Here is a 20,747-nt window from a genome sequence, read left to right on the forward strand (position 1 = left end):
GAAAATAATTCATTTCAAATATGTGCCAGATAAGTAAATGACTTATATGAGCATGGACAGAAGCCTAGCATTTTATTGTTACATTCTTGTTTTCTCATAAAAAAAAAATCTCAAAGTCATGAGATGTGCTCCACCTCCTTCAAAAATGTTCTTCAGTTCTTTTGTCATATCTCTCAGACAAACTCACATCAAATGACATACTGCATAAGTCCACATAAAGAGGCAAGCATGTATTATTTATTTTTCTGTCCTCTTATCATCAAGATAATTGAAGAGTTTGTGATTAATGATTTTAGGATCGGTATTATGTTGCATAAATTTTTTGCAAACATACATAAAGTGATTATATTAATGTCTTACATTGTAATGCTTTATCGGCAACACTCCCATTAGGGATATGATTACCACTGTTCAATTCAGACACGATGTGTGGCGGCTCTGTGTCCATGAGGATGTTAACAAAACTGGAAAGGAGAAAATTGTTTTCTCTCTGAAAGGGTTTAAAAGGAACAGGCATGTCAGAAACAGTGTAGATTTGCTGTTAAATGCTAAGAGCAGCCAGCTAATTTGTATTCTTGTAACCATGAGACCAAAACACTGTGTGATGAAGAGTGCTGGTGATTAACTTATATATGCTGAACATTACCCATCATTTTTTAGGTTCCCAAAGAGATTCTGATAGCATTATAGAACTACAAAGTTATGTTTTAACAGTGATCAGTGATGCAAATGTCAGTAGAAACCAGAGGTGTGGACTCGAGTCACATGACTTGGACTCGAGTCAGACTCGAGTCATTAATTTTATGACTTTAGACTTGACTTGAAAAAATGTTCTAAGACTTGGGACTTGAATTGGACTTGAACCGGTTTACTTGAAAAGACTTGATATTTTACCCCAAATATAAAATTTAACATGCATATTATATAGAGATTGAAAATGTGACGTCATTCAGGGGTAAACCGCACAGGATTCTGGGAACTCATGGCAAGAGGTACTAGCGCACGCAGGCTTTCAATTGAAATCAGTCACACAGCGATAAAAAGAAACACAAAAATGTCAAGAAGCCGTTGTATTATTAACTGCAATAGCCGGTCACATGACAGCCACGGGAAGCCGACGGGTAAAGAGATCGGTTGTTATCGGATTACGTCGTTGAAGAGAAATTGTTCAAGCCATGTTTCCGAAGTAACAAAGACGCGACGGATGGCCTGGATTGCAGCCATTCAAAGACCAAATATAACGTCCCAGAACCCTCCAGCTCACAGGTTAGTCTGCTCCAAGCATTTACACGAAGGTCAGTGTTTTTTAGTAGTTAATACGTCATTTTCATAACATAATTGGTGATATAGGTTACAAGCAAGTCTGGCGCTGAACAGAAATTGCTCCTTTATTTATTGTGCATAAATAGTGAATTGTCCTGACACAATATTGCGTTTCGCCTCTGTTATTATGGTACATTGACAAAAACATATACTTTTATTCACAGGATAAAACAGGTTTTTTGTATCACTAATTGCCCAGTACGATTACAGCATACAGTATTATTGTCACTGCTACATTTCTGTGATTGGTACCAGAAATTATTTCCACTACTAATTAATTACTGTTGAGCTCAAAGGTCCTATTAATAAACGGTTAACGAATGTGTATTTATGACGACGATTTGTGAGACTGGTAAACTTATGATACGTACGATGGTCTTTCGTTCTACACGGTGCATTTCAAGGTCCTGCACCCGGCGGTAAACTGTACCTGGGCTTGTTGCAGTGACCTGAAGTTACTAAACTTCATGAGTGTATGCACTCACTCCAAGAACCGTATGATTATAAATATGCATATAAATATGCTAAGATGAGATAGCTGACTTCATCTAACTAGCAAATGTTGTCCAGGCTACGTTGGTGATACAGTTTTTTTTAATGTGTATGATATTTTTGTCATGCGATTTTAAAGCCGGTCCTACAAGCGCATCCAAGAATAACATGCAGCTTATCTCAGAACTGTCGGTGAAAATTATTCTTGGAGCTAGGTTTAATTGAGCTGCATTCTAAAGAGGTGCAATTTCACAATTTGTGTATATTTTCTAAGTTCACTATTTTGTCATGTGTTGAGAAAAACACAGATTTTAAAATTACATGGTCTAATATTTACATTTAGCATAACTGCAACATGCTTTTTTCTTTCTTTTTTTTTTTAAAGACTCGAAAGGACTTGAAATTCAAAGTTTCAGACTTGTGACTTGACTCGGACTTTTACACCAGTGACTTGAGACTCGACTCTGACTTGCCTGACATTACTTGAGACTTGACTTGAGACTTGAGGATAAAGACTTGAGACTTACTTGAGACTTGCAAAAACAATGACTTGGTCCCACCTCTGGTAGAAACCCCAAAATAAAGAACAGGAAACGGTGGAACAAATTACTACAAACACTCTTTCTGTGGTTCAGGTTAAAAATGTTCCAATACAGGCCCTGAGCAAAAGTGTGTCGCTATCGGCACCTTGGCTCACATTCTGCTGATGCACTCACACAGACTCGGGTACTGATAATAGGTTAAAGTAGTTCATTTTTCTAATTCTCATACCTTTGAATATCATTTTCATATATAATCTTCATCAAACGACCAGCTCTTCCACTTGAGCAGACACTAGTTTCAGCAGACATTTAAATTAAATTCCAGGGCCACCACTTTTACTCCTTCAGACCGAAGCTCCACTATAAAGTGGGGAGTATGATTGTGTTTGGGTTAGGGACGAGTGTTAAATCACTCCAAAAACCTCATTGTCCCTGGTCTCGTCTACAGTCTGGGTCATGTTCTTTACAGTCTAGGTGATGCAACACCTGACCTCAGATCAGACTGGCTATAAACTGAAAGAGAAGCATTTTCACTTGCTGCCAACAGATGCTGTATTTTGGCAGTGGAATTATTATTCAGACTGAGCTGTTGGATCTCACACAGTTGTTTTGAAGTCTACTGACAGGAGCAGAGCAAAAATATTTCTGTTGCACAACTGTTATTAGCATTTCCAAAATGAGACTGGGGGGGATCAATATACAACTCCTATAAAAATATTTTTTTGCAAGCAAAATGACTTGAACAGGAAATTTTCACTTACTAGCTTTCTTAAAGCAAGAAAAAAAATCCAGTGTCAAGGAAGCCAGAGATTCTCACTGTGTAGTAAAATGTCCTTGCATTTTGTTTTTCAGCACTATTAAAATCACCTTGAGCGTTGAAATAGTAAAGTGGTGACTCACTCTTGACAGACAATAAGACATCTTCTCAACTTAATTTGTACAGTTAGGAGAGTATCACTTAGCACTCTGCTATCAGTGCTGACACGAGGATCATCCTCAACCCTGTAAGACGCAGCACTCAACGTCAGCTTCACTAAGCTATCATGAAAGTAAATAAAGCACGACATTAGAAATGGAAATGTAAACAGAACAGAATAAACATAGAATAACTCAGACTAAACAAGCATAACATTTTAACTGATGTTCATAACCTTTAGCTTCCCTCACACACACACTATAATATTGTTTTTAATATAGGTGATCCTGACAAATGTGCGTACACTTGTGCTACAACTAGAAACAAGATTTTCTTCAGGGTCTATTAGAAAAACAAAAGTACATCATGATGATATTATCGCCAGTGGATTTCTGCTCTGCTTTTGTTTATGATCACATAAAGCTGGCAACATCAGTGTAATGGGTGTAATCTGCACAAAAAAAACCTTAAACTGCCGTGATTTAAGATATTTTGTTTATTTTACATAGATATTAGATTTCATTTTGCAATTTAAATAGATTACATCAGCAGATGTTGGCGTCAACAAGAATATTTCAGGTCACGTAATAAAATAAGCACAAGAAACCCATCTTTGTACACCACATAGCTTGACATGTTCCATTAAATCTCACATGAATGATATATGAGTCAGTGAGAAAGGGGCGACTGTGATGAGGAGGTGTGTAACTGGTGAATGCTGCTCTGTGCATTCTACACTGCCAGAAATCTCTCCATGGCCTCATTTATTCAAAGAACTATTTCATTCTTACTTTCGCACATCTCTTTATCACTGTGCCAACTTTTCTGTCTCTGTATAAACTTTTTATAAACCTGATGTTTACCTTCAGAATTTATTTGGCTCCAATTCAAGATGTGCTTAAAAATGATAAATGGGAACTCAGGCATCTCTTAATGTAAGCCACCTCCTGCTACTACATATGCATGCGGTCTTAACGACCTTTGCCCTTTTTAAGAAATGTGCTTAAAAAGTATTTCCAAAGAGCCCTCCTCACATTCAGAGTATAATGTTTTTGACGGCATATTTATTTGTCCTTGCTCATATTATTAAAATAGTAAGATATATTAGTCATTTTGAAAATAAGTAACTGCTGCAATCATTACATTCATAATTCAAAGTTGAACCATTGTAAATGTAATTAATGTATACATACAAACAATGATAAATCACTGTATTAGAATCACTGAACCAAAGCTCTTCTAGGAAAACCTGACATTCATGTAGATGTTACTTTATCCACCTTAAATTGCTGCAGTCTCCAGAATGTCCAGATGACAAATGGATTCAAAGTGATGAAATACAATCATGTGTCAACCACACTTTATGTCAGGAAAGTATTCACAGTGTTTCCACATTTTGTGCTCATGTTACAGCCTTTTTCCAAAATAGTTAAATTTATTGTTCGACTCAAAATTCTGCACACAGTATTTCATAATGACAAAGTGAAAAAAATGACTCGAAATTCTCGCCAAATGTATTAAAAATAAAAAAAGCAAGAATATAACATGTATGTAAGTATTCCATGCCTTTGCTGCGATGTTCAAAATTGAGCTCAGGTGCATCCTGTTTCCACTTAGAATCTCTCAGACATTTGTGCAACTTGATTGGAGTTAACCTGATTAACCTGTTATCACTGGTATATTTTTAATACATGTGCAAGAATTTCAAGCAAACTTTTTTTTCACTTTGTCATTTTGGGATATTGTGTGTGGAGTTTTGGGGTGAAAAATGAAATTAAGCCATTTTGGTATAAGGCATTCGATGTGAAGCCCTGTGAACTTTTCAAATGCATTACACACACTCACCAGGCACTTTATTACCTGCATCTTGCTATTACCAGGTTGGACCACCTTTTGGTTCTACACCTATCTTAAATCTCATGGCATAGCAAGGTGCTGGAAACATTCTTCATCTTTTATTAACCAATTTTGGTGAGCTTGTGCAAATTCAAGCCTCAGTTTCCTGTTCTCAGATGACAAGGTGTGATATTCTCCTGCCCTACTGCAAATCTAGTTTTTAACAAGTGATTCTTTGAGTTTTCCTTGCTTTCATATCAGACTGAAGTCCTTCTCCTCTGCTTACCAACATCAACAAGGCATTTTCACTCAGAGAACTGCTGGATATTTTATCTGTTTCTTACCATTCTCTGTAAACCCTAGAGATGGTTGTGCAGGAAAATCCCAATAAATAACCCTCCCCATGTGACTTCCATAACCATGCCACATTTAAATTTACTTAAACCACTTTTCTTCCCCATTCTGAATGTTAGTCTGCATGTCTAAATGCATTGAGTAGCAGGTAAATGGCTGATTAGATTTGCACTAACAAGCAGCTGACAGGGTTCATCTGATAAAGTAGCCAGTCGGTGTAAATCATGATGTGTAATGCAGGTGGGATACAGGTATTGCTGTATAAATATGAAACCAATACTGGTAAGAAAATAAAAAGAGAGCTGTTTATTTAGACAGTCGTTAGATTTAGTTTAATTGACACAGATTTGTAGTTGCGTTTATGGTTACTTGATAGATAGAAGTCAAATATTCAGTCTTCTTTCATTCATTAACTACTCTGCTTTTGGCCCTTGTATGTCTGTGTTGACCAGCTACTCACACTGAGGCTGAATAATAGGGGTTTGAGCTATTTTTGCTGAAAACAGCTGTCTACTGTGGGTGGAAGCAAGATTGATGAGGGTGATGAGAGGGGACCACAACAGGTGATAATTATAAGTGGGTACATTGCTACAAGCAACCCGTTTCACAATTTAAATAGTTGCTTGATCCATGGTCAATATAATAACGATGAATTCCACATTTTTTTTAATTTACACCCAACATAAATTTTACTTCTAAGTGTGTGAAATTAAAGTTGGTTAAATTATTCTGTTGTAAAATCATGCTGTTAAAGGTCAGTGCAAGACATTTTAAACTGTACAAACTTTATTTAATTCTAGAGGTTGGCATGCACCTACGATATGTATAAGTCTGTTTCAGAGGCTACTGCAGTGCACAGTGCCAGGGGGTGTCTCAGTGACCCAGTCCCTCCAGAGTGCACTGGCCTAGCCTTGTCCTCCTGTCCTTTATAACAATGGGAAGGGTAATGGCCTCCCCAAGGCCTCCTCATTCAGCCTGATTGCACTGCCAGCATCAGGCCAGCCATGCCATAAAACAATTAGCTCCATTTATCAACCTTATATCCACTATCTATGGAAGGGGAAAGTGAAGGTGGGAAAATAAGGTAAAGGGAGAGAGGAGACTACTAAGATGGAAGATATTTCAAACTGGCACAGAGTTTAATGGAGAAGACAAATATCAGTTCTCATTTTGTTTGTTTTATGTTTTAACTGCTTAGTAATTCTGCTTCAAAGTGACACCGTGTCTGCTTTGATAAGAAAATCTTCAAATGCTTTTGACAGCTAATTAAATCGTGCTAAATGAGTGTCACATTAACATGCCTTCACCTATGAACAAAGAAACCCCCCAAACAAAAACAAATCTTCACTAAATGATAGAGATGTTTAGATAAAATCTCTTGTGTATCTTTGGTATCTGTCCATGATATTTTTATTGTATAGGCAAAATCTTCCAACATACCTTATTTAAAGGAGGGATGAGTAGAAGATTGGCTGGAGTATGAAAAGCTATCAGTGGGGGAGGACAGTCTCAGAATTGGATTAATAAAAAGACCCCCAAAGACCTAGAGGAAAAAAAGGCTTTCAGATTTTGACCTTTTTTTTTAGTATTGAGGTTGATTTCATTTATTTATTTGTTTTCATCTTATATTCCTTGTATCAGATTTGTTCTTTCCTCATCACTGAATGATAGGATGTAATGTAACACTATTGGTTTGATTTTCATTATTATAAAAATTTATTTTTATTACATTAACATTAAAATAGTTTGATGACGGAAAGACATCTGAACACTAAAACACTGTTTTAACAAATAACAGTTGAGCTTTTTCATTTAACTGCATTGTGCACACCTAAAAGTCACTTAAGGCAGACTGTTAGACCATGTAACACTAACAGTGATCATACATGGTACGGCAGAGCCAGAAACATTGTTACTTAGAGTTGTGGCAGAGGAGTTATACTTAGCACTGTCAGGAGGTCAAAGCTCAGAGTAGGACGTACAAGCTTGATAGACTGCCTGAACTTGAAGATTTTGTCCAGTATATATGAATCCAAGGGCGATCGATTTGTACAATGAGCATAGATAAGCTTTCATGCTAAAGAGTGCTTTCAGTTTTAAGACTACCTTCAGTGATGAGTATCTCCCTTTGGGTTGTGTTGTCTGACAATTTCTTCAAAAGCTGGTTGCCTGTTTACAGTTTACAGCAACTCCAGTCTCGGTTGTTGTGGCTGGTGTTGACCTGTTTTTATGTTGCAGGTTAAAAACGATTTCAACCCAATTTCAGTAGAGTTGAAATTGAATTGAAAGAGTGATTGAGTCTAATCTACTTTTAGTCAATACATTATTAATTAGACCTCTGTTTAAGAGAGTGCAACAAGACTGTCTCAATCTGTTGAGACCACAGAAAGCCTGTGTAGGCGAACAGATGATTCGCTTCACAGGGTGGTGTCCTGCATAGCAGCTAATGCCAGGGAAACCAAATCACACAACTTCAGAGCTTACACAATATTTGTTATTCATAAAGGAGGGTGGATGCCATCACTTTGTTCCTACTCGGCCTCCTCGAAAGCTGATATCTACTCCTCCAAGATGTCACCTTCCTGCTCTAATGTTTGAACCTCTTCCTCCACCTCATCCCCTGAACGCTCTAAGTCTGACTCCCCCTCCACAGTTCTGAATAAAATTAGTTCTGCCTCCTTCTGTTTCCTGAAATATGGTCATAAGTTCCAAATGGGAGGTACTAAGTCCTGTTGTCACTATGAATAGGAAGGACACTAAATAAAAGTTTTATTTTGAAAGGGTTAAAATCATTGTACACAGCAAATTCAAAAGTGTTAAATTTTTTGGTGTTAATAGTCTCCTTGCAAAAGTAGAGTTAATTTTACTCTAAGCAGAGTCACATTCTTTTAATGTAACTCTGAGGTGTAAAATGATAGTAGTTAAAATCGAGTGTTAAAAATGAGTGTTTCTCTGTCAAATCTGGAGGTGTTAAAATGGAAACATTAACTCTTGACCTCTTAACTCTGAACTCCTACAGGGGCTATGACACCAATAGAGTGAATTCACAGACTCCGCCCCCAGCACGGCTCCAATCGAAGCTGAAGTGAAGCCGTTTCAGAACATTTTGCTCTACATATTTGAGTTGTTTGCCATGCTTGGTAAGTCATTTTTTCAAAGATTGTTTCAATTGTTATGAGCTTTTACTTCTGTGGCTCTTTGGAGTTGAGACAAAGCTGTGTGAAAGGCATTAGCCATGTTGCTCGCTGATAGCATAATATTCTGTTTTAGCTAGCTGAAAGGTATTGTAACGATGGTTAAGTGTTATTGTACAGTGACATGTTGGTGATCTCTGCACACTGTTGTTGTTCCTTTAAGATTCATGTTTGGTTGTGGTACAGGAAGGGGAGGGGGGACCTGGTTGTTTTTGTGTGTGTGTGAGCCAGGCTGGAGAGGAGCTGTACGAGGGCGCTCTCCCCGGAGTTAGCAACCCGCTTGCTTATGTGCCGAATAAACGGACAAACTGAGACCCAACCGTCTGGTTCTTGTGAATGCTACATTGGTGTCAGAAGTGAAGAAAGAAAAAAGAACCCCAGAACGCCCGACACCCTGTTGCTGGCGACGCTTGCCGTTACGAGACGAGGATGTTGCCGGGCAAGATTAAGAAGGAGACGGAGGAGAGGGACGTTCGTCCGCGCTCGCCCGCCCATGGAGTGAGGGAAACGGCGCTGCGGCTGTCTGCCGAGGGTGGATTTTCTCCAGGTTTGACTAGGCTCGGGAACTGTTCGCACAGCGGCCGCGATTCCGGCGGGAAGGAGTCGACCTCGCTTGGCGCGCCGTCACGTGATGTAAACAAACATGGCGGCGCCCAGCAAGCTGCAGCGAATATAAAAACGCCTAAGTTCAGCGGCAAGACGCCATGGGAAGTGTTTATCGCACAGTTCGAGCTGTTAGCTGTCGCAGCTGGCTGGTCTGAGGAACATAAAGCTCTCCAATTGGCTTTGTGCCTGTGTGAGGATGCAGCTGCATGCCTGCTGGTGCTGACCGAGGAGAAGAGGGAAGATTATAATGCTCTGGTCGGAGCACTTCAGAGGCGCTTCGGGCAGTATAACCAACCAGTGCTGCTGAGGTCGGAGTTCCACAACAGACGCAGATTGCCAGGCGAGCCCCTCCGCATTTTGGCCCATGAAATCGAGTGCCTTTGCCGGAGGGCGTATGACAGCATGCCACTATCAGTGCAAGCGGAGTTAGCTCGGGACCAGTTCCTGCAGGCCCTGAGCCCTAAAGAGCTCCGTATGCAAACTCAGCTTGCTCGGCCGGCCACACTCGGTGCAGCCCTGGAGCTAGCGTTGGAGAGGGAGATGCTTGCAGGATCCTCTGGGGGCGCTGATGACGCACACGTGGTGAGGGCTGTGTCAGCACCTGTGGAACAGATGGAGACGCCAGCGGGCTTGTGCAGTTTGGTGCAGGCGGCTTCGCTGCAGTCGCCTTCCCCTCGGGCTGGCCCACACCGCCGACCACAGAGCTGCTGGGGATGTGGACAACCCGGACACCTCATCAGGCAGTGCCCCAAGCTTGCAGCGGTTCAGGGAAACGCCCACGGGCCCGTGTAGGCGGGAGTACACGGGCCTGGGAGAACGACATCCCCACGCTACCACCACCTCCACCCGGTGCGGCCGCTGTGGGATGGACCCAGGTTGGCGGCTTTTGCCATGTTCCAGTGACGATCGCGGGGGTGTCCTGTACGGCCCTGCTGGACACGGGGTCCAATGCAACGCTGGTCGGACCCGATATTGTCCCAACCGGAGCTGCTGTGCAACCGACTAATGTGCAACTTAAGACTGTGACCGGTGATCTGGCCCCAATGAGAGGGAGGGGAGTGTTCCAGTTCAAGGTGGGGGACCTCGGTGTGTCTTATGCTGCCTGGGTGGCTGACGTGCAGGACGCCTGCATCCTTGGGCTGGATTTTTTACGAGCCATTGGCGGTGTACTGGACTTAGGCAAAGGCTTCCTCGTAATCCCTGATGGGAAGAAGGTGCCGCTTATTCCTCCCCCGGTCTGCACAGCATCTGCCGCGGCGTCCACCTCCACCGCAGAGACCCCTGCAGACCCGCCAGCAGAACAGCAAGCGGAGGAGGAGGAGAGGCTCTTAGCAGTGAGGAGTATCTGGTCAAAGAACTGTGAGGGGCTGACTCCACAGCAGCAAGAGAGTCTATGGCAGGTACTAAAAGAGTTTAGTGACATTTTTGCCCTGAAAGAAAGTGATGTTGGCTTGACACACTTGGTAGAGCACGTCATTGAGACCGGGGATGCCCAGCCTATTAAAGTGCGCCCACGCCGCCTGCCCCTGGCTCATCAGGAGGCTGCGGACAGAGAGTTGTGTGAAATGATGAAGGCGGGCATCATAGAGCCATCTGATAGCCCGTGGGCCTCCGCGGTGGTGATGGTGCCTAAGAAAAAAAGTCCTAGGATGCGTTTCTGTGTGGACTACAGACCACTCAACAAAGTGACGTAGAAGGACTCTTACCCCCTTCCCAGGATTGATGAGTCTCTCGACTTAGTAGCCGGGTCCTCCTGGTTCTCCACCCTGGACCTGCGGAGTGGCTACTGGCAGGTGCCACTGTCCCCGGAATCCAGACCGAAGACAGCCTTCTGCACTAACAGGGGACTATGGCAGTTCAAAGTCCTGAGCTTTGGTCTTTGCAACGCTCCTGCGACCTTCGAGAGGCTTATGGACAGTGTGCTGGCTGGCGTCCCACGGCAACGGTGTCTGGTTTACCTGGATGACCTTCTAGTGCACGGGAGCTCCTTTGATGCTGCCCTGGATGCCCTGAGACAAGTGTTGGAGAGGGTGGCGGCTGCAGGCCTGAAGCTGCACCCCGACAAGTGCCACTTCATGAGGAGGGAGGTGGAGTTTCTGGGCCACAAGCTGGGTCGTGAGGGCATCAGCACGTTGGAGGAAAAAATTCACACCATTACCGAGTGGCCCACACCAGCAGACCAGAAACAGCTCAAAAGCTTCCTAGGACTGGCGTCTTATTACAGGAGGTTTGTGAAGGGCTTTTCCTCCATAGCCGCACCACTCTTCCACCTGCTGCAGAAGGACCGTGACTTCATCTGGACCCGGGACTGTCAGCAGGCGTTCGACACCCTCTGCAGATCGCTGACAGAGTCCCCAGTCCTTGCCCCCCCTGACCCCGCCCTGCCTTTTGTCCTGGACACTGACGCAAGTAATGTGGGGCTGGGAGCGGTGTTGTCGCAGGTTGGGCCGGAAGGGGAGAAGGTGGTGGCGTACTTCAGCCGGGTCCTGAACAGGAGTGAGCGGCGCTACTGTGTCACACGACGAGAGCTGTTGGCTGTGGTGGCGGGGGTGAGACACTTTAAGTACTACCTGTGCGGCACAGCATTTGTTATCAGAACTGATCATGCTGCCCTTCAGTGGCTGATGTCTTTCAGGGAGCCAGAGGGACAGGTGGCTCGCTGGCTGGAGGAGCTCCAAGCCTTCAATTTCACTGTGGAGCACAGAGCAGGGACGCACCATTCTAACGCAGACGCCCTCTCTCGCCGCCCATGTGCTGCAGCTGGCTGCCGTTACTGTGAGAAGCGAGAGGAAATAGAGCGGGAACTCACGACAATAGACGGAGCAGCACAGCTTGCCTGCAGGGCTCTTCTGGTGGTGGATGCAGCGGAGTGGAGGGCACGGCAGGAACAAGACACGGACCTGCTGCCGGTCCTGCAGTGGCTGGAGAAGGGGGAGCAACCCCTTTGGGATGAGGTCACTGGGTTTTCCATCTGTACCAGGGGGCTATGGGCCAAGTTTGCAGCTCTCAGGCTGAAGGAGGGGGTGTTGGAGCGTGCCTGGAAGGATCCTGCCACGGGGGAGGAGAGGTGGCAGGTTGTGGTGCCAAGGTCGCTGAGGTCAGCTGTGCTGGAAGCCTGCCATGGGAGCACTGGCTCCGGCCACTTTGGGGTCTCCAAGACTCTCCGCCGCCTCCGCCAGGGCTATTACTGGGGTCAACAGCGGAGGGACGTGGAGGACTTTTGCCGCAGCTGTGATGCATGTTCCTCACACAAAGGGCCACAGGACCAGTCCCGGGCTCAGCTTCAGCAGCAACCAGCAGGAGCCCCAATGGAGCGAGTAGCTGTGGACGTCATGGGCCCATTTCCTCGCACAGACAGAGGAAACCGCTATGTTCTTGTGGCAATGGACTATTTTACCAAGTGGCCGGAAGCATACGCCATCCCAGATCAGGAGGCTGAGACTGTCGCTGATGTATTAGTGGAGGGGATGTTCAGCCGCTTTGGAACAGCAGAGACCCTCCACAGTGACCAGGGGCGTAACTTTGAGTCCAAGGTATTTGCTGCCATGTGTGGACGCCTTGGGATTAAGAAGACCCGCACCACCCCACTTCACCCCCAAAGCGATGGGCTGGTGGAAAGGTTTAACAGGACGCTGGCCCAGCAGCTAGCCATCCTTACCTCAGAACACCAACGGGACTGGGATTACCATCTTCCCCTTACCCTCATGGCCTACAGGTCGGCAGTACAGGACTCCACCCAATGTACGCCTGCCCTGCTCATGTTAGGGAGAGAGCTGAGAACTCCTGCAGAGTTGGCTTTTGGGAAGCCCCCGGACGCGCCAGAGGCACCACCGGGCCGGGACTACGCAAGGAAGCTGCAGGACCGGCTGGATTCTGCACATTCCTACGCCCGAGAGCAGCTGGCGAAGGCAGGCCTGCGCCAAAAGAGGAATTACGACATCACCACTAAGGGGAGGCACTTCCATGCTGGGGAGCTGGTGTGGGTCTACAGCCCAAAGAGGAAGAAGGGACGGTGTCCTAAACTGGATAGCAGCTGGGTGGGGCCTTGCAGCGTCCTAGAGCGAGTAGGGGAGGTTGTTTACAGGGTGCAGTTGCCTCCTAGGGGGAGGATAGTAGCGCTGCACAGAGACCGGATGGCCCCCTACAGAGGGCAGTCCCTCCCCTCCTTTCCAGAGGGACGTGTACAGAGTGTCCGTGACCCTGCTCAGAGGGACCCCCGACCGGGGCTGCGTTCCCCTCCCTCGGACTCTCCACCCCAAAGCCCCGAAGCTCCGCGTCCACCTCAGGGGCTCAGGAGGTCAAGGAGGGAACGTAGGCTACCACCCCGCCTCAGAGACTGTGTCGTTCCCTCGGGGACGAGGAACTTATTGCTGGGGGAGCAGTGTAACGATGGTTAAGTGTTATTGTACAGTGACATGTTGGTGATCTCTGCACACTGTTGTTGTTCCTTTAAGATTTATGTTTGGTTGTGGTACAGGAAGGGGAGGGGGGACCTGGTTGTTTTTGTGTGTGTGTGAGCCAGGCTGGAGAGAGGAGCTATACGAGGGCGCTCTCCCCGGAGTTAGCAACCCGCTTGCTTATGTGCCGAATAAACGGACAAACTGAGACCCAACCGTCTGGTTCTTGTGAATGCTACAGTATTGTTTGCGGGCAAATACCACAGCCTTGGAAAAAAAGCTTGCATGTGAATTTTCAGTCAAACCTTTGGTCAAATACACCTAAAACAATGTCTAGAATGTGAAATGTTGGTATAATGGTGCTACTTGAAGCCTGAAAACGATCGCCCATAAAAAAAACGAGCAAACAGCAGTAGCAGACGTCCTGACTGGATTCTACGTTAGCATAGATCCCTCCAGAGTTTTGTGCACACGGTTTAGGTAAAAATGAAAAAGGTTGAGGTTTTACATTTAGTTCAGTATTACCTGTTGCCTGTGTCCTTGTCTTTTGGGAAAATACTTTACACAAGTAATGGCTCAAAGAGGATTCCTTTTTTTTTTTTTACTGTGCTGCAATTGTTTACTGGATTATTTGTGCCATTAATTAGTGTCAACTAATTTTTATTCGATCTCCGCACAGGATATGCTTGTGAAGATGGAATATGGGGGAGAGCAGAAGTGCGTTGAAGTTCCACAAAGGGATGAATGAAGGACATGCATATTGTATTGAAGAAATAAGTGATGAGAATGCTGTTATTTGCATTTACCATGTCAGACCTTTTGATAAACAAAATTCTAATGAAAGTGAGAACATGTATACTGTTACATCTTTCAGAAAATGTTTTGAAATTGTGGTGCACAGTTCAGAATAAATGTTTTTCAAAAACCATTGCATCTTTTTAGTAAATGTTTATTTCCAAAAGAAATTTCTAGAAGTTCAGAACAGTAAAATTCCCGCTTTTTAGAATGAATTAAAAGATAAATCTTACGTAGTTAAACTAAAATACTCTTTGAGAGTTAATATATAAACTCTTAACACCAAGTGTTAAATTACCAACTCCAGACAGATTTGGTGTTTAACACTAAATCAGAGTTAACGTACCAACTCTCCAAAAAGAGTTAAATTAACACTCTCTGGTGTGGACCCATATAGACACTTTAATAGTGTTGAAATCAAATCCGACAGTGTTAATTTGGACATGCTGGATTTGCTGTGTATATTTGTGAATTCTTACTAAACCACATTTAAGACTCACATTGATGAAACTATTTGATTTTTAACAACAGAAACATAACATCTGTAAAAATGAATCACTTAACCCCCTGTGTCATTATAAAATGTAGAAGCTGCAATGCTTGCCTATTTGAAATGAAAGTTAATGTGTCCTTTTAACCACACCCCCACAAATGTGGCATCACTGGAAAGCCCAGGACATCCTCTTGGCAGTACATAAGGAATCAGATAAATTGCATAAGCAGTGTTTGATGTATAGTCCTACCACAGAGGAATAAAAATGAACTGCTGGGTCTCAGGAGGGTAAAGACATGTGCTTGCCCTTGGACCACATAAACACAGTAAACGATTTTAAAACTTACATCTGAGTCTCCTGAAATATTCTTTCTGCGCTGAGGGAATCTAACTTAAAAGAAACAAATTTCTCTATCATATATCAAATTCTATTTTCAAAGACTATAGCTACACTTACTGGAATACCGCATAATTAAAATTGTATAACCTGACACAAGGATGGCAGTCTGAAATAATGACTAAAATGAAATGCTGTATTTACAAACTCCTTATCAATCCACCAGCGTTAAATTCAATGCTTTCGTATTGGATTTTACACAATATATATCCTAATAACGATGCCATTAGGTTAAATGTTTAAAATTCTATGATGCATATGTGAATATGCAGGTGTAGCAGACCTTAACAATATGTGTGGTTGCAAATAAAATTATGGTCAAATAGCGGGACAGAAAATGTAAATAAAAATAAACATGCCACCAAAGATGAATCGTAGCTTGAACCACCTTTTCATGGGCCCCCCTAGAGAGATGTATGATGCAGCTGTTAAAAACTGAAGGAGAGTAGTAGTGTGTGGGTTTTTTTATCCCTTTTCCTTCATTCCTCTTTTTTAATAGATTGCACCTGTATATTCTTTGAGCAAGTGTCCGGTTCACCAAAGCATCTGTCATGTGTAGCACATCTCTATTAAATAGCTGCTGGACAATAAGAAGAATGTTGTACTAAGAAAGATGCTGGTACGTGCACATAATTAAACATGAGACCCATTGCCTTTAACAACAACCCAAATGCCCCTGTTCTTTACCAACAGAGGTGGGAGTGAGGTGAACTAATTGCCAACACGTGTAATATTAGAAAGCTGACTCTTCTCCAGACACTTATATCATGTTAGCATGTGTAGGGTGGTAATCACCCCACAGCAGAAATAGCAACTCATTACAAGAGTCATATGAGGGCACAAGGTCTCTGGAAACACACCCATTTGCTGTGCCCCCATAATCCTTAGCTCACCGTTGATGTTGGCAAGAAAGTAGTATAACTCTGGCCTTAAATCATGCCCTCTACCCCTCAAAGTCTTTAATTAAGTCCTGATCATCCTGTCCTCCATCCCCAGTATAAGTGTGTTTAATTTCCTGCTGTCATATCACCTACCCTTTTGGATATATTATTAATCAAGCCTCTCCACTCCAGTGTGTTTCTAGGGGCTGGAAGTTTGCTGCTACAGGATGACTGCTGATTTCAGTCCAATCGGCTCAACCATTAAGGACAACTTAAACCCATAATTCCTCTAGATATTACTCTCAGGTTCAAATGTCAACATTTAGATAAGCGCCTGAGTGATTCGATGCCCCCTGTGGATGAGGGATGAACCCTTAAATGCCTATTGTCGTGCATCTGTGGTTTCATTAGTGGTGGTTTTAAAGTATTCCCAGTGCAGTGCAATACGAGAGAAAAAGATTGGCCAGCATGAGCATATCTTTAGTTCAGGTACCCAAAGCCCAAAAGGCATCTACAGTCCTCCCACTATTAGGTGGCTGTAACTCACGTGGTATAGCAGCGCATCTGATAATAAGAAGGTTGGTGGTTCGATCCCCATCTGCTCTAGTCTGCGTCCTAAATATCCTTGAGGTCAGGTACTAAATCCAAGTTGCTCCTCGATGCATCCATCGGAAGGTTAGATAGAAAGTACATAGACAAGAATACATGCGTGAATCAGGCAAGTTGTGTAAATCACTTTGAGTACTCAGGTAGAGTAGAAATAAGTACCAGTCCATTTGACATAACTGTTTAGATGATGAGTCAAGAGAAAACTAGAACAACCTGTTCTCTGAGGTCTTTTTCTTACATAAATTGCTGTGAGTGAATCCCAATGATTTTTTTCTTCTTTCTATTTTATTTCAACAACACTGCAAAAGTATCTTGTCTGGTCAGAGAACCAATCGAGTGTGGCAGCTGGCTACCCACTACAGTGACAAGCACAGAATGAAAAACACTCTAGACCATGACACATAGAGTTAGGTGCCACACGTCAACAAGTTGTCTTATCACTGCTCTGTGGACCATGAGCGCTTGAGTGAAATGGCCATAGATGCTCTCTACTGTGAGATGAGTGAAGGAGACTGTGTTGCTTCTGATCTAGCTGAGTGGCTGAATACTGAGGAACCGGGGCCAATGTAGAAATTCTGAGGTCAACATGCCCACCCAATTTTACAGTTGAGGTAAGTTCCCCGCCATAGATGCTGGTGACCAATGCAATGCCCCAAATAGGACATCATTTGAGTGGCACTCAAACCCACAGAATGTGGCGGAATGTGAGCAATGGAGTGGGGTTTTTTTCTTGCTTTGTTCTGCCCCACATAGCATTTTTTTTCTGTTATGAACAAGGCATTTTTTTCAGTCATCAAAGCAACATGACTTGACACAAGAATTCTACTGTAATGTCTCACGATGGCAGGTTCATTGATTTAAAAAAGGATAGAAAAAGGTGTGAATTTACAAACCCCAAAAGTATAAAATCTAGAAAGACATGAGACAGAACCTGGAATGGAAAACAAAGACATACAGTAACATTTATTTTTCTGCAATGTGTATGCTAGAATTACAAAGTTATTTTACAATGCCTTTTTAAAAAATGTTCTTGAAAATACCTTTATGATAAACCTTGCCAGTCCAGCTGTATTAAAAGACACTAGAGTGTATCATTTAGTGCCTAAGAACCTGACAGACGCTAATTTAGCGGTAGAAATTTGTGCCAAAAAATGGGAGTTTCTGACAATATATTTAATGAAAATTTTGACTGCACACAGAAAGGAATAAGTATTAAGGCTTCAGCCTTCTTTTTAATGTTATTATGCCTAATATTATTATTCTGGACTCAGAATGTGCTTCCTGAGTGGAATTGAATTGCACTCTTATTATAATGAAATTATTGTCTAATATTAAAACATGTTGCTAGTATGACTCTTGGATTGAATTCGGCTGATTCATAATGAATTTCTTTAGTTAAAATGTAAGACCTCACTTTTTTCAGTATGTGGATATTATTTAGAATTGCAAATGTGATTCTTGCTCAAGTCTGCAAAACATGCATAAATTATTGGACTCTTGAACACATCTGCACATATAAATAGATTTCAATTTGCTCTTATTGACTCGAATTAAAGTGGAATTCTTGAGGATTTTCTATTTAAATAGATTTTTTTCCACATTCAATCACCAAATGAGGGTATCTACTAGAGATGGACCGATCCGATATTACGTATCGGTATCGGTCCGATACTGACCTAAATTACTGGATCGGATATCGGAGAAAAATAAAAAATGTAATCCGATCCATTAAATATCACGAAAGCATCTCACAAAACTTGCAACACGCCGTAACTCACCTCAGAACGTATGCATCACGTGATAGAGCAGCTGTGGCATGCTGGACCTGTCGGTGGTCTGGATAGCATGTGGAGCTTCGCTAGCAACCTGGCATTTCATCTCCGACAAAGTTATCCCCGAGAGAAGTAAAGCAAGTGTGTAAGTCCATCTCTGAATGTTTGTAAAGCATTCCTGCGTTAAGCTTAACAAGCGACTGCCTCTCGCTCTCCGGCTGCTACTTCAATCGTGAAACTGCTTAAATGATCAGCTGATCGGCTTTTCTGTCGCGAGTCCGTCTCTCTTGTTTGTTTTTGGCCCACTTTGCACCAGAAAGAGGAAACCAGCGGCTGAACAACAGCAGAACGTTTAAGCTTGATCAGCTGTTGTTAGAATTTATTTATTTTCTTTCTTATTCTCATTTAAAATGTCTAGCTTTTAATAAATAATTATCTGACACCCAAAGTTTTAATTTGATGCAAAATGAATAGAAGTCAATTACTGTACATAGTGACTATTAAGTCTAATATATACCCTAGTAAGCTATAGTACTTTTTCCTTTGGGAAGGTACCATCTGTGCAGTCTGCAATTTTGTTGAAGAAAGATGTTGAATCTATTTAATATTTCTTGAAAAATAATTGATTTCTGTGCATTTTTTTTCACACTGCATCAAATTAAGGTTGATTACGTCGATTAAGCATCATGAGGTGGCGCGTGAGGGGTGGTTCCTTATTTTTTATTAATTTATTTTTGTTGTTGCTGGGAGTTGGAACCCTATTAGTTAGGTTGCTTAATATTTACGCTAAGTACTCTTTAAAATACCAGAATAGGGAGGATGGTGTAGGTCTAAGTTTATTAGATTGATCAGTATTGCTGAACTATGAAATATTTTTTTTGTATACAGGTATAACAGAATAGCTTTAGTGTAGTTGTTGTTTTAAACTTGAGTATGAACTTGCAGACTTGCAAAATGCAGCAAGATATTTTAAAAAACAGTTTTGTTGATTAAAAAACACTATATCGGATTCATATCGGTATCGGCAGATATCCAAATTTATGATATCGGTATCGGTATCGGACATAAAAAAGTGGTATCGTGCCATCTCTAGTATCTACTGACACATTGGTAAATCCATATATTTACAGTACTACTGATTGTATGCCTGTTGCTATCAGCAACAGGAAACAGTCACAAAAATGAAATGAACCACACTGAGCTCTCGATCCAACACTGTGGTCACACCCTTCAGTTTGAAATCACAGATGAACAACTGCAACAATTTCTGTGGTATAACCAGACACAGGAATTCATTCATTCATTCATTCTTTTTTTTTCTTTTTTTTAAATATAGTTTAAGAGAAATGTAACATTATTTGTCTACAGTCCCAGCATCAAGTACTGACAGATCAAAGTGTTATGTAATCTAATGTTTTTTAGGCTTATTTGCCCACTATATTTATTGGCACTGATGGGCATGCTTCAGAAAATCAAAAATCAATAAAAATATTCTCGTGAAACGTCTGAATGTTATCTGTGCCTACTTTGGTGTAAATGTGAAAACATAAAATGTGCTCTTATTTAAAATATGCTCACAACATCCAGTATTGTGGAAAATAAAGTATGTGAAAAATTTAGTCTATGTACTTTGCTTAAGGTACTGTACGTCCATTTTTAACGGTTCATGCATATGGTTCAGAAGTTGTGTTCATAAACAGCATAAACTTTAACTTTAACCCACTCTAGAAAAGGTAGAAGAATTTCTACTGTCGCCAAGGAAGAAAGACAAGGAAGAAGCCCATGATCTCTTCCCACAGTGGGCACAACATCGTTTTCCAACTGAGAACAATGGATGCAGACTTACAGGTGCAAGCCTGGTATCGTTACTCAATGAAGCCAACAGAACCATGTCATCGGTGAAAAGCAGAGACAAGATCCCGGGAACAACGAACTCTCTAGCCTCCACCGTCCACCCTTATCCACTGGCTGCACCTTGAATTCTGTCTATAAATATTATGAGCAGGATCCATGACAAAGGGCAGGCCTGTCTGCCCAGTCTGACTTATTACTGGTAATGTGAACAAAGCTCTCACTTAAACAACTAAAGCTAAACACACACTAATAACACACAATTTACCTCATGCTATGCTCAGGACAT

The sequence above is a fragment of the Aulonocara stuartgranti genome (genome assembly GCF_965226115.1).
Source record: "Aulonocara stuartgranti genome assembly, chromosome: 7".
Taxonomy (NCBI): domain Eukaryota; kingdom Metazoa; phylum Chordata; class Actinopteri; order Cichliformes; family Cichlidae; genus Aulonocara; species Aulonocara stuartgranti.